Here is a 14,218-nt window from a genome sequence, read left to right as displayed (position 1 = left end):
AAGGGCTTTTAGTCCCTGAAATCATAGAAATTGGAATAGTATTTTTTTTTTCTATTTTTTTAAAGTGCTTTTAGTTGTTGAAAATATAAAAATTAAAATAATTCCTGAAAAAAAGAACTAACTGCTCTGACAGTTTTTTTTTTTTAAATAATTTTTTTAAATGAATGATTAATATATATCATTAACCCGATTTTTTTAAAAGGAAAATTGAAATTGAGTTGTAGTTGAAAGAAGAAAACATCATAAAATGTTCTCCTGTGTTTTGTACTGTCAAGACGGCCAGTTTTCTAGAGAGATCCGTGGAGAATCCTTCAAAGATCTCTTTCCCAAAGGTAATGGAAGGGCAGATTTATGCCCACCGGCCCAAATTTAAGGACATCAGCAAAAAGAATGGGTGGGAATATGAATAAAAAAATATGAATGACCAGAAACAGAATGTTTTTCTTTAGAAGGTTAAAATATGAATAAAAAAATTTTGATCATTCCAAAATAATGATTATACTAACAATTCAAAATTAAATAATACATGAAAAAAATACAACTAGTCAATATTTCCAAAACAACTATTTTTATAATATCAACTTAATCATTTCTAATCTATTAAAAGGAAACTAGACCCTTTTTATTTTCAAAATCCCAAAAATCATCTATAGTTGATTCTAAAGTACTAAATTTAATAGCAACACCATTCTTAATATACAAAATCAAAGATTCCAATTAACAACTTCCTTTTTGTTAATATTCATGGTTGAAAATGCTTGTTTCATGGTTGTCATAAAAATTGGAATATTACATACAAGTGCAATCACTATTTAAATAAGTTGGAAGATTATCGATTTTATGGTTTTTACTAGCTATTAACAAATGGAGCAATGGTTGAAAATGCTTGTTTCATGGTTGTCATAGAAATTGGAATAAGAAGCACAAGTGCAATCACTATTTACATAAATAGACTATTTATTTTTTCGGTTCTTACTAGCTATTAACAAAATGGAGCAACCGGCAACCTTCAACATCTCTCGTAGCGTGTTATATCTTTTTTCTTATTCTTTTTTTGATGGGAAGATTGCATAAACTTTATTAAGAATGGAAAGCAATAAGTACATCATGGAGAGCAGCTTATTCAATAAAATAAAGATTTTCTTCAATCCAAACAAAGAAATTAGCAATGTCAATGGTATGTTTTGCTAGTAAATGAGCAGGCCTATTACCTTGTTTACAAACATGAGATATATCCACAGGACTACACTCATGTGAAGCAGCCAATGAGCTATATATAGTATATACCAGAGCAGCAACAGCAAATGGTTATATCTTGTTGAAAGCTAAATCCACACAAAATGTCTAATACATAACTAAAAAGTCATCAGTCACCATTTGAATGACTAAATAAATACCAGCTTACGAACTGAACCCCAGCAATGAAAATATTTAACAATTTCTAAAATGTAGATGTCAAACCACATTATGCCTATATTGATGAGGTTCAATTTTCAACAGTAGTTTTCTATGATTTGTGAAGTCTTATGGATAAAACTTGTTCACCAATAAATAATGATCATCAATTCTAAAATATTCATATACCTTTTGAGGATCCATTGCCAAGATAATTATAAGAAACTTCATTAATGCTTATTAAATCAGTGATTCAATTATTATAATTGAGAATTTATTATAGCATGAAAAGTATCTAATCTTTAATGATGCTCAATTGTTAAGTCATCTCATTAATATAAAAACAATCGAACAATCCATTAGGTGGAAATAGGTAGATAAAATGACAACATCTAAACCCTCAAAAAAAAAATAATATATATATATGTATATGTATGTGTGTGTATATATATATATATATCATAGTGTTGAGCACATTCACAAGTCATAAGTTGGATTTTTCTTTGAGTTGAGATTTACTCTAATTAATTGTATTATTTCTTAAATATTAATTAAACTATTTATAACGATATTGGTTCAACTAAAAAAAAAAAAAACACTATCTTTTTTTGTTTATTGTTTGAACCCTTTTAAAATCATAATATGAACGGCAACCCAATTGATGAAAGTAAAGAAAAGACCACATAGGAAACGAAATGAAAGTTGAGTGACAGAATATATATTTTTTAAAAGGGATAAAATTGAAAATGGACCAAATTTGGAGAGTGTAATTTGCAATTAAAATTTTCAAAAAATATTCTAAAAAAATTATTTAGGAAAAAAAAAAAACACTAACTTTGTAAAGAGAAATATCAATGATCTCCGAAATTTTCAAAAAATTGCAAGTCTCCTTGAACTTTTTGATAAACATAATAGATAACATTTTTCGACTAACATACCCTTAGTCAAATATGTTTTAACTTTACTTTGCCATTTTTTTGACGAGACTTTACTTTAACATTTCTTATCAATGAAATTCTTTTTTTTTTTCCTTATGTTAATTGATAAAGATCGCATTTGTTTTTATCACAAACTTTGCAATAGTTTTCTTATAGCTCAAGTGTTATTGGTTTAATATTATTCTTAATGTTAGTATGGAAGAAGATTAATGTAAGAACTAGTCCCTATCTATCATTGTGTAATGTATTAAAGGCGTACTTCTAAAACAAACGGGGAAATGCTTGGTTGTAAATTCTTGCCATTTTAAAAAGGCCAAAAAGAGAAGGGCTACCACCAGGAGAAAGGATATCTTGATTGTGAAATTTCATAACACATTAGACCCTACACATTGATAAGGTCTACATGATCTGAGAGATTCATTACATGCAGCCAGTATAAGATATACCTTATCCACACCAGATATAACTTATAAGCAATTAATCCATTGTAAACTTTTATAATATATTAGACCCTCTACATTGATAAGATCCACATATTGTGAAAGATTCATTGCATGCAGCAAGTACAAAATATACCTTCTCCACCACAAGATATAACTTATAAGATATTGATCCTTTTTTTTTTTTTTTGGCCTGGTGTAAGGCAAGTATGCAGTAGTGGCAGCTTCAAGAATTTTTTTCAAGGTATTCCTTAAAAAGCATAAATTATACAATCTAATAAAAAGAGAAATTCATATATTGACAACAACAATAACAATAAAAAAAAATTAAAAAAAAAAACACATAAATACATAAAGTATAAAATTGTCTTCTACGAGTTTTCATATTTTGAAATCATTGCATAATAGTCTCATTATCAATGGTACAAGTTACGTCTCTTTCAATGTACACAACTAAGTAATTATTCATCTATTGAATGTAGAACAAATTATAGAGCAAAATTTAATTTTATTGGCATAAAAGAGCTTTCAAATTTTTTTTTTATGTTTAAATTATTATATATATAAAAAAAAAAAAAAAAAATCAGGTCAGGTTGGTTCTGAGACCACTCTGACCTTAAGGTGGCACCGCCCCTGACATGCAGGAGGGAACAAAGGACGACATACAGATAAGTTAAATCTTTGCAGCACTAACACCACGTGCATTTCCGGCCAAAACAAAGAAAGCAAAAGAAGAACAACGTGCACCACATGTGCCTCATAGTTGGGAGTTTGGTTCAGCTAACCCTCTCCATTCGTTCTTTTTTTTCTTTTTTCTTTTTTCTTTTTTCATCAATCTAAAAGTTGCCAGCCTTGCCTGTGTCCTTGGCATTTGATAGTTTTGAAAGATTTCAAATTCAGTTCAATTTGGTAGGGATCCAATGCATCTCGTTTTTCATGCATAAAATTTAGGTATAATTATTTGAGTATTGTACTCTATTTCACTGATTAAATTTATTATGTGTTTGAATGTTATTTATTTTGCTAAAAACTAAAAATTTATTGTTGAAAACAATATAAAAAAATAATTTGTAAATTACTGTTTACTGCTAAAAACACTATAGTATTGCCTTAATAAACAATGCAAGTTGGTCCAAAAAAAAAAAAAAAAAAGGCAAAAACGCAAAAACACAATTGTGTAGATGTGATCCAAACGGAGCTTTAGTGTGAAATGAGGTAGTAATAGAATACTTAATTCTGCCGAAAAATGAAAGTGGCAGTAAATATTAAATAGTAAAGTGCAATACAAATTTTTGAAATTTTTACTATTTTATTTATTTTTTCCCTTTTTTATTTTTAGCAGTAAACCAACATCGGTCAAGTTCCTCCATCTCAATGCTCCAAACCCATTTGGCTGCTCCAAAACTTCCAGTGTGTATGGTGAAAATACGATCCGCACGTACGTTACATATTTTCATGGTTGCATTTTATATTATACTATTTGGAGATCGATACAGATTGTAGTAATAACGTGATTAGTTTTAACAATTATCAAACCAATGCAAAGTTACTAATTAAGCTGCACGATTGAAAAACTTGGTTGAAATGAAATCCTGGAAAAGAAATTAGAAAAGTTTCTAGTTTTAACTCCTCCAAACTGTTGATAGACGCATTTAGAAGGTGATTACGAGCGTGCACGCGACGCGCGCGCACACACACACACATATATATATATATATAAAATAAAACATAAAAAAGAAAAAGAAAAAGAAGAAGAAGCGGGGTTGTGGTATTCATGTGACTTTCTAACTATAAATCTCTGACTTTAGATGCTAGATGTTTAACCATGCAAATTCTACCTCAAGGAATTAAAAATAATAATTAAAAAAGAGATCAAAGAAGAAAGTTCCCGTGATGCATGGTTGGAAGGCTGCGGCCAAATTTGAAGGCTTTAACGTGGTCCTCTAAAATGATGGTTCATCATGAGATTTGCCCCAACTTTCTACTCCTTCTCAATCATGTGGTCCTTTATTCGGTTTACTATTTTTATCCCTCTTTGCTGGAAAGTATTGAACTATTGAAAGTATTATTTCAACTAAGTTAAGGTCCCAAACTGCGATTGATGTGGCAACTTGTATGTCAACATTTAGAGCCTTGTAATTTTTGTTTTCGGATTTTATCAATTAGTAGCTATCATCATTATCGTCATCATCATCTAAATTGAAAATTCTTGATTAGTCCCTTAGTTAATTATGCAACAGATCAATCAATTAACATTCAATTAAGTTGATTTAGTAATCAAAATTATGATAATAACCATGAAAGCTCGAAATGTGTTAAAAACACAAGAGCTGTTTAGACTCCCAAATCAAAGTTACGACTTGATTAATTTTACACCAACTTAATACTAAGTGCGGAATAGTGTAAACACATGCATATAAGCAAGAGAACTACTCTAATATATATTTAAAGCAACACAACAGTAAAAATGAAATGAACAAGAGTAGGGAAGAGAAATGCAAACACAAATAACACCGAGACGTGTTATCGAAGAGGAAACCGAAGAACTCTGCGAAAAATCTCTCTACCGCCCTCCAAGCAACAATTGATCCACTAAACAATCAGTTAGAATACATGGGTGAACAAGAGACCCTCCAAGCCTAATCTATCATTTGTACCTAGGCCCTCCAAGCTCCTACTCAAATATAAGGCTTCTTGAAACCGTGTCTTATCTAACTTTCCGGATCCCGCAATACGCCCGATTGCATCCACCAAGCCTCACCGGCTTCTTTTGGCAAATCCTCAAAACTTCCCAAGCTCCAAAACACTCTCTACACTCTGAATAGGTGTTTGTTGTGTTTAAGTACAAATCTCCTCTCAAGGTATGATAATGGGAGAGAGATGAAGAAGAGGTTACAATGATTTCTCACTAAAAATGAGTAACTTTCTCTCAAAAGATGGGTGTGCGTATTGTAAAAAACATATCTAGTGTTTTTCTCTCTGAATAGCCTTATTTACATTTGTGGGTAATGATGGTATATATAGTATGGGTGAAGGGTAAGAGAGTCACTCTTTAAAATCCTCCAAGCAGAATGTTTTGCGATTATCTCGCGGGAAAGCCTTACCCGCGAGACACTCGCGAAAACGACAGCTTGGCACGACTCTTCAGCTTCCAGTCATGTGCTCTTCACATGCCTTTTTCGCGGGAACCCTTCTCGTGAACTTCTCGCGAGCTAGTGCAAAATGCACTGATTCTTTAATTAAGCTTGAGTCTTCACCAACTTAATACTAAACCCAATACAATAAAATCCCACAAAATATAAGGAAATAAACTAAAACAATTACAACACTTTTTGTTATGGAATAAAACCAACATAAAATATAATTGTAAATCACAACTTTACAATCTCCCTCTTTGGCTCTTCCGTGACAAAACACCCTATAACAGACTCTAGACTTAAACGTAAGTTTGGGAACAATGGCAAAACTCACTCACACCTAAATCTAGAAGCTGTGATGAACTTGGAACAAGATACCTGTAACCTGAAACACTTGAACAAAACACATTAGACCCTCAAGGTAAATCAAGTGATAAAAGGACAAGTATAATGTAACAAGTAAAATGCGATCAAGTAAACATGTTGTGAAACATATGAGCAACTTGATCATACACCAAAACAGTCATATGGAAATGACTACAATGATCATATAGCAAAGCAAATGATCATCCAAACATGCAATCAATAAAGTACAATAGCATAAAGATAAATACATGTCCAACACATAAGCACGATACAAAGAAAGCAACAAAGCATATCAAAGCACCATAAAACAACGAGAAAACAAGCATAAAGCAAATCAAGGTTTTCTCAACAACAAAAAAAAAAATGTCTTCTCCCCCTTGGTATATGCATTTCTCCTATGGCTTTCTCCCCCTACGAATGTGCACAAGGTAGAATTTTTCCCCTTAAGAGTGTGCACATGAGTCATATAGAAATGACAATACTCTCCCCCTTTTTGTTACGAATAGACAAATTAATCAAGAGGAAGGAGGGAAAGAAAAGAAGATATAAACAAGGGTAAAAGATGATGCATGAGGGGTGCAAGATGCATGAGAAAATGAAGCTCAAACGCAAAAAAAGAAAAAAAAAATCTTTAAGAAATGCTGCAAAGCATAAAGAACATAATATGCTAAGCATGATGAAACATGATATAAACCTAGGCATGACAGAGACATAAAAATATGTTATATGTGCTAAAAGGTCTAAAAAGACTTAACTAGCATGAATGAATGTAAAAACATGTCAAGTGTTCAAGTGTGTGAAGCAAAGGTGCATCTAGTGTACATGTGAGATGCATGACCAATGCATGAATAAGCACTCACGGGGGCAAGGTGTATAAAACACACCACCAATTATCAAAATATGATAAATATGAATAATTATGGTGATCCCCAAAGTTTGGTACTCATCGGAGTCCAAAACAACGAGCAAATACTATTTTGGCATTTTATCAAACACTTAGAGTGCACACACTACACATGTACGTTAAACAATGCAAGAACATATGAAAATCTTGCCTAAATACATGTTATTTTTGTCACAAGGGGCCAACATCCAAAGCAAATCATCATATAAAACAAAGCCCAATAAAAAAGATTGACAAAAATTAAGTTTTCCAACTCCCATTTAAAAAAATCCCAACTATGAACATAAAACCCCCCAAAAACATAATCTAAGGATCAAAATCAATGAAAAAAGTTAAAGATTACCTTAGAGATGTTAATGGAATGAAAAAAAAATTGATTTTAGTTAGGTTTTGATGTAGAAACACTAAAACAGGGGTTTGGGAGAAGATGGGAAAAGTTTAAAACAAAAGACCCACAAAATGCCTTTTAAAAAGCTGATCTGGGAATTTTTGCTGGAAGCTTACTCGCGAAGTTACTCGTGAAATTTTTCATGGGTAAGTCTTACTTGCGAGACAGTCGCGAAAGTCTCTATCCAAAGTTGAAAAAACTTTAAAATTAGACTCCCAGTTGAGCCTATACATGTAATAGGTCACGAAAACACCCAGAAAACATGTTTTTCATACAAAAACACTTTAAAAACTTTGAAAAATATAGGTGATACAAATCACTTCCAAAAGCAAACAAAAAAAACAAAAATCTTTTTGATTTGAACCACATATGGTTGAGTACACACACATCACATTTGAACATGTACAAACACACAAATGAAATAAACATTCATTGAACATTAAACTTGTGTGTTGTGTGTGTGTATCAAGTGTGGAAAAGTCTTCTGAACAAAGTGAAGTTTCAATGATCAATTTAATCAAGTCGTACACAACCGATACTAAGTCAAGTGGACTATCTCTATTATAGAAATGAGCATATATGACCTCCCACAAGAAAATGATTACAAAACTTAGAAACTTTTCATTTGGCTTCTATACAAATCACAACATTTGATCATTTTTGTAAAGTTATGATTTACAACTATGTTTTATGTTGGCTTTATTCCATGACAAAAAGTGTTGTAATTGCTTTAATTTATTTCTTTGTATTTTGTGAAATTTTATTGTATTGGGTTTAGTATTAAGTTGGTAAAGACTCAACCTTAATTAAAGAATCAGTGCATTTCACGACTACCTCACGAGAAGTTCACGAGAAGGGTTCCCGCAAAAAAGGCATGTAAGGAGCACATGACTAGAAGCTGAAGAGTCGTGTCAGGCTGTCATTTTCGCGAGTATCTCGCGGGTAAGGCCTTCCCGCGAGATAGTCGCGAAACATTCTATTTAGAGGATTTTAAAGAGTGACTTTCTTACCCTTCACCCATACTATATATACCCTCATTACCCACAAATGTAAATGAGGCTATTCAGAGAGAAAAACCCTAGATAGATTTTCTACAACACACACACCCATCTTTTGAGAGAAAACTACTCATCCTTAGTGAAAAATCATTATAGCCTCTTCTCTATCCCTCTCCCATTATCATACCTTGAGAAGAGATTTGTACTCAAGCACAACCCACACCTATTCAGAGAGTAGAGAATGTTTTGGAGCTTGGGAAGCTTTGGTGATTTGCTAAAAGAAGTCAGTAAGGCTTGGTGGATGCAATCGGGCGTATTGCGGGATCCGAAAGGTTAGACAAGACACAGTTCCAAGAAGTCTTGTTGGAGTAAGAGCTTGGAGGGCTTAGGTATAGAGGGTAGATTAGGCTTGGAGGGTCTCTTACTCACCTATGTATCCCAACTGATTGTCTAGTGGAGGGCGACAGAGAAGTTTTTCACCAAGTTCTTCGGTTTCCTCTTCGATAACACGTTTCAGTGTTATCTATGTTTGCGTTTCTCTTCCCTACTCTTGTTCATTTCATTTTTACTGTTGTGTTGCTTTAAATATGGATTAGAGCAGTTCACTTGCTTATACACTTGTGTTTACACTATTCCACACTTTGTATTAAGTTAGTATAAAATCAACCAAGCCGTAACTTTGATTTGAGGGTCTAAACAGCTTTTGTATTTTTGACACATTTTCGAACTTTCAATTCGTATTAGAGCGGGCACACTTGTTATGATTTAAATACCTAAGTGTAATCCTTGACCCCTTGTGTTTATTTGTCATGGATTGTGCTTTGTATGCCTCTTTATATGATTTGGTTGGTGATGAATGTAACATGCCATGTGTTTGTGAAAATGCCTCTATGAGTATTAATCCTCATAATTGTGATGACATGTTACTTGAATCTATGGGTGTTGTTAACAAACTCTTAGAGAAAGAAGCTAAGAAGTTTCAAAATAATTTGAGCAAGTTCATTTATGAAAAGGATGATTTGATTGTTAAGCTCAATGAATCCAATAAATTTGTTGAAAAATATAAGAAGCTTGCTGAAAATTCTCTTGAAAAGATGAAAGAGTTTGAATGTTTAAATATGGACTTGGATGCTAAACTTGTTTTGTCTAACAAACTTGTTGATGAGTTAAAATGTGAAAATGAATCTCTTAAGATACATGTCAAGTGTTTGATTACTAAACCTATTGCTAAAAAGGAAGATAATATCTAAGACCACATTGCTCTAAGTTTCAAGTTCTTAAAAAAATTAAAAGAAAAGAGAAACTTGAACTGTTTGGAAGTTGTGATATAAAAGATAAACCAGATTTGGAGGAAAATGGTAAGCTGTTAAAGAAAGCTTTTAATGTTCTTGCCTCCTTATCTATGTGCATCTCCAGTTCTCATTCTTCCAATGCTCGTCTCACTTCTCTTGAGACACTCGTTCCAAACAATCATTCTATTTGGATGAGGAAAGGTTCCTATGGTTGAGCTTTTGCTCTTTTGGTCCTTGATCTAATTCTTTCGATCTTTGTAAGACCCTTCTTGCATTAGGTGCTTCATTGTCATGCATTTGTGCATCATGCATCTCTTTATATGCATTGTTTTGTTTTTATTTTTGATCTTACTTTTATGTCTTTGTTTTGTGTGTGTAAAAATTCAAAACCACATAAAAAGTAAAAAATTCAAAAAGCTTGATCGTATATGTTTAAGCACATAGCACATTTGAGTTTGGCCTAGTACCTTCGTACTAATGGCGTAGTGCATTTTCGAGCATAGCTTGTTCTGTATGCACATATATCTGTGTGGGAGAAATCTTGAAAACTATGTATGATTGTTGTAAATAGATTTTCAAGCTTGTCATGAATGATTGGTCAATAATCTTGATGGTCTTGATACTTGCATAGACTTATGCCTATATATCTTCCCACTTTATTTTTGTGTTTTTGCTTAAAGAGCTCAACAAATGTAAATCTCAAAATGAAAAGAGATAATGAGCTGCAAAAGCCGTCGCACATACTAGTATTTGACTATGAAAAAGGGAAAACGACATTTTAAATTGAAATGTATGGTGCTCAAAAAGCCAAAGGCTCATTCTCAATATTGAAATATCAAAATTTTCAAACACCGATCTCAAAATGATATGTATTGTTCAAAAATCGAAAGCTTAAAAATGTGTTAAAAACACAAGAGCTGTTTAGACCCCCAAAACAAAGTTACGGCTTAGTTGATTTTACACTAACTTAATACTAAGTACGGAATAGTGTAAACACAAGCGTATAAGCAAGAGAACTACTCTAATCCATATTTAAAGCAACACAACTGTAAAAATGAAATGAACAAGAGTAAGGAAGAGAAATGTAAACACAAATAATACCGAGACGTGTTATCGAAGAAGAAACTGAAGAACTCGGCGGAGAGGTAGTAAAAATGAAATGAACAAGTATAGGGAAGAGAAATGCAAACACAGATAACACCGAGACGTGTTATCGAAGAGGAAACCGAAGAACTCGGCGAAAAACCTCTCCGCCGCCCTCCAAGCGGAAATCGATCCACTAGACAATCAGTTGGGATACATGGGTGAGCAAGAAACCCTCCAAGCCTAATCTACCCTATGTACCTAAGCCCTCCAAGCTCCTATTCCAACAAGGCTTCTCAAAATCGTGTCTTGTCTAACTCTTTGGATCCCGCAAAAAGCTCCATGTTGCATCTGCCATCCTTGGCTTCTTCCAATACTTCCTAGCAGATCCAAAACACTCTCTACCCTTTGAATAGGTGTGGGTTGTGTTTGGATACAAATCTCCTCTCAAGGTATGTCAATGGGAGAAGGATGGAGAAGAGGCTACAAATGATTTCTCACTAAGGATGAGTAGCACTCTCTCAAAAAGATTGGTGTGTGTGTTGTAAAAAACCTATCTAGGGTTTTTCTCTCTGAATAGCCTCTCCTATATTTGTGGGTAATGAGGATATATACAGTATGGATGAAAGGTAAGAAAGTCACTCTTTAAAATCCTCCAAGCAGAATGTTTCGCGACTATCTCGCGAAAAGGCCTTACCTGCAAGACACTCTCGAAAATGACAGCTTGGCACGACTGTTCAGCTTCCAGTCATGTGCTCCTCACATGCCTTTTTCGCGGGAACCCTTCTCGCAAACTTCTCACAAGCTAGTCATGAAATGCACTGATTCTTTAATTAAGCTTAAGTCTTCACCAACTTAATACTAAACTCAATACAATAAAATCCCACAAAAGTACAAGAAAATAAACTAAAGCAATTATAACATTTTTTGTCATGGAATAAAGCCAACATAAAACATAGTTGTAAATCATAACTTTACAAACCACAACCACAACAATTACTAAATACGTAAATTAAAGCAAGAACCAATAGAGACAAACATATTTGGTAACGAAGGAAAAAACTAACGGAGAACAACTCCAAAGGAAAAATCCCTAAGATGGAAACAAACCCCAAAAAAGGGAATCCACTATATGAGGAGAAGTTACAATCTAGTTCATGGCACTTAAGCCTAGAACACTACAACTAGTAGATGAATTAACTGCTGCAAGCCACACCAGCTTCAAGACATCTAAACTCTTTGAACATGGATCTCTTTACGAACAACCCATCCTTGTTCATGACCAAAACCTCTAACCGACTCCAAAGACCTCTCCTTGAAGGTTTGATTATCACAATGTCACACTATAATGGGTGGTTTTGTGGTTTCACATTGATGATGCAAATAGGATATCAACACTGTTATGAAAATCAGCTTTCTAAACTCACTAATTAAACACTTGGATGCTTAGATTTTGTTTTGTTAGGTTTTAAATGTTTTGTGTGTTGGACAAGCCGAGTACATAAACTTGTCTAGGAATAGATCTTAATGTCTATGAAGTGTTTTAGACATTGCTCAAAGTGATATAAGTTAGAATTCGAGAACATACAAGTTGCAGGTTCAAGAATTGAAAATCAAGCTAACTCAATCAATCGAGAGAAAGTTTCAACCGATCAAATTGCAATTCTATGGATTTTAATTAAAACCCATCAGTCCATTAAACATTTAAGGTTTCAGTCAAGAATTATTTGGTATATTAAGAAAACCTTAAAGTACGTTTTTCAAGTCTTGGAGCGCTACTCTTTTGAGATTTGAGAGGTTTTGTGCTCTCTACTCTTTCAAGCATCTACTGGAGTTCATTCTCATACTACAATTATTGGTGGAATAAAGATGCAACCCAAGCTTCAGATATCAAGCATACTGAAGATTAAAGGCATGACTTGGAGGTTCATGTTAGAGCAGATCCACATCAAAGAAATATGAGGGTTTTAGAGCTAAATTGATAATCATAGTTAAGTTTACTACAAATTGAATATTCTTAACAGTAAACTTCTATTTGATATAGTGGATTGTTCTCTTGGGATAGTTCCCCCCAAGTTTTTTACCTTGAAATTGGATTATTTCATTGGTTTTCATGAGTCATCATATATGTGCCTTATTTACTTTTCCATGGCATGATATGTGTGATAAAATTTTAACCCAGATCTACATAATTGAATTAAGTATAAACTTGGCTATCAAATTAGGTTAAACACTGTTTCAAGGTCTTAAAACTAATATGTTTAAGTCTGATAAGCTAAATTTGCTTTTAATAGCCTCGAGAAATCGAGTTATAACATGTTTTTTATATGTGATGCAAGTACAGTATGAATTCCAAGGCAACCAACTTCAAAATTAAAACACATCATTTGACTTTATAATTTTCTATTGAAGGCCAGCTGCATTTGAATTTCTATCAAACTCTAAATTTCAATCGATCAAACATCAATCAAATGTTTGACGAAACCTTGAATCTTGATTGATTGAACCTCGATGGAATGGTAGTCAAAACCTAAACATAATATCTTGTTTATGCTGCTTCTTCACAGATTGTCCTTCAATACCTCAATACCTCGATGACAAGTACAGCCTAGGGTGTCCTACATTTGGCTTTTAACCTGTTCTTTATTTTCAACTGCAAGAAGATGAAAAGCCTTGTGTATATACCTTTAACTTGCGTTCACAATGATCTCACACCCCTTTAACATATAGATGACCATAGATGGTCTCACAGAAAACCATAACCTTAAGACGAGTTCGTATTGTGAAGCAAATTTACTGTTAGGTTTAATAGGTTTAGTGTTGGCAAACCATGACAAATTATAAGTTTTGTTTAGTGATAAGCTATATTTTTAAGTCGAAGATGAAGACTAAAGTTAAGCTCAAACAAAGAGAAGTTTCTAGATTCTCGACAACTGTTCGACAACTTTTTGATTGACTGAAAGGTATCAAAAACCGAGGATCATTTTTTGCTAGCAGCGTGTTTTACTTGAAGCTGTTGGTTTGTTTTTAACCCTATTGGAGTCTCCTATATAAAGAAACAATCCATCCGTGTAAGAAAATTTCCTCAAGTGTACAAGTCTGTTAGAGTTCAACAGCTTCTCGATCACCATTCAACCGATCAAAGTTCGGTAGCTTTTTGATCATTGCTCAATCAATCAAAAATCATGGTTGGCGTGTTTTAATTTCAAAAAGTCAGTTGTGCTTGTAATTCTATACCCTAGTTTCTATCAATATAAAAGGGACATAAAACATTACT

The sequence above is a fragment of the Quercus suber genome, unplaced genomic scaffold (genome assembly GCF_002906115.3).
Source record: "Quercus suber isolate HL8 unplaced genomic scaffold, Cork oak 2.0 scaffold_51, whole genome shotgun sequence".
Lineage (NCBI taxonomy): Eukaryota > Viridiplantae > Streptophyta > Magnoliopsida > Fagales > Fagaceae > Quercus > Quercus suber.
Note: the sequence above shows the minus strand (reverse complement) of the source record.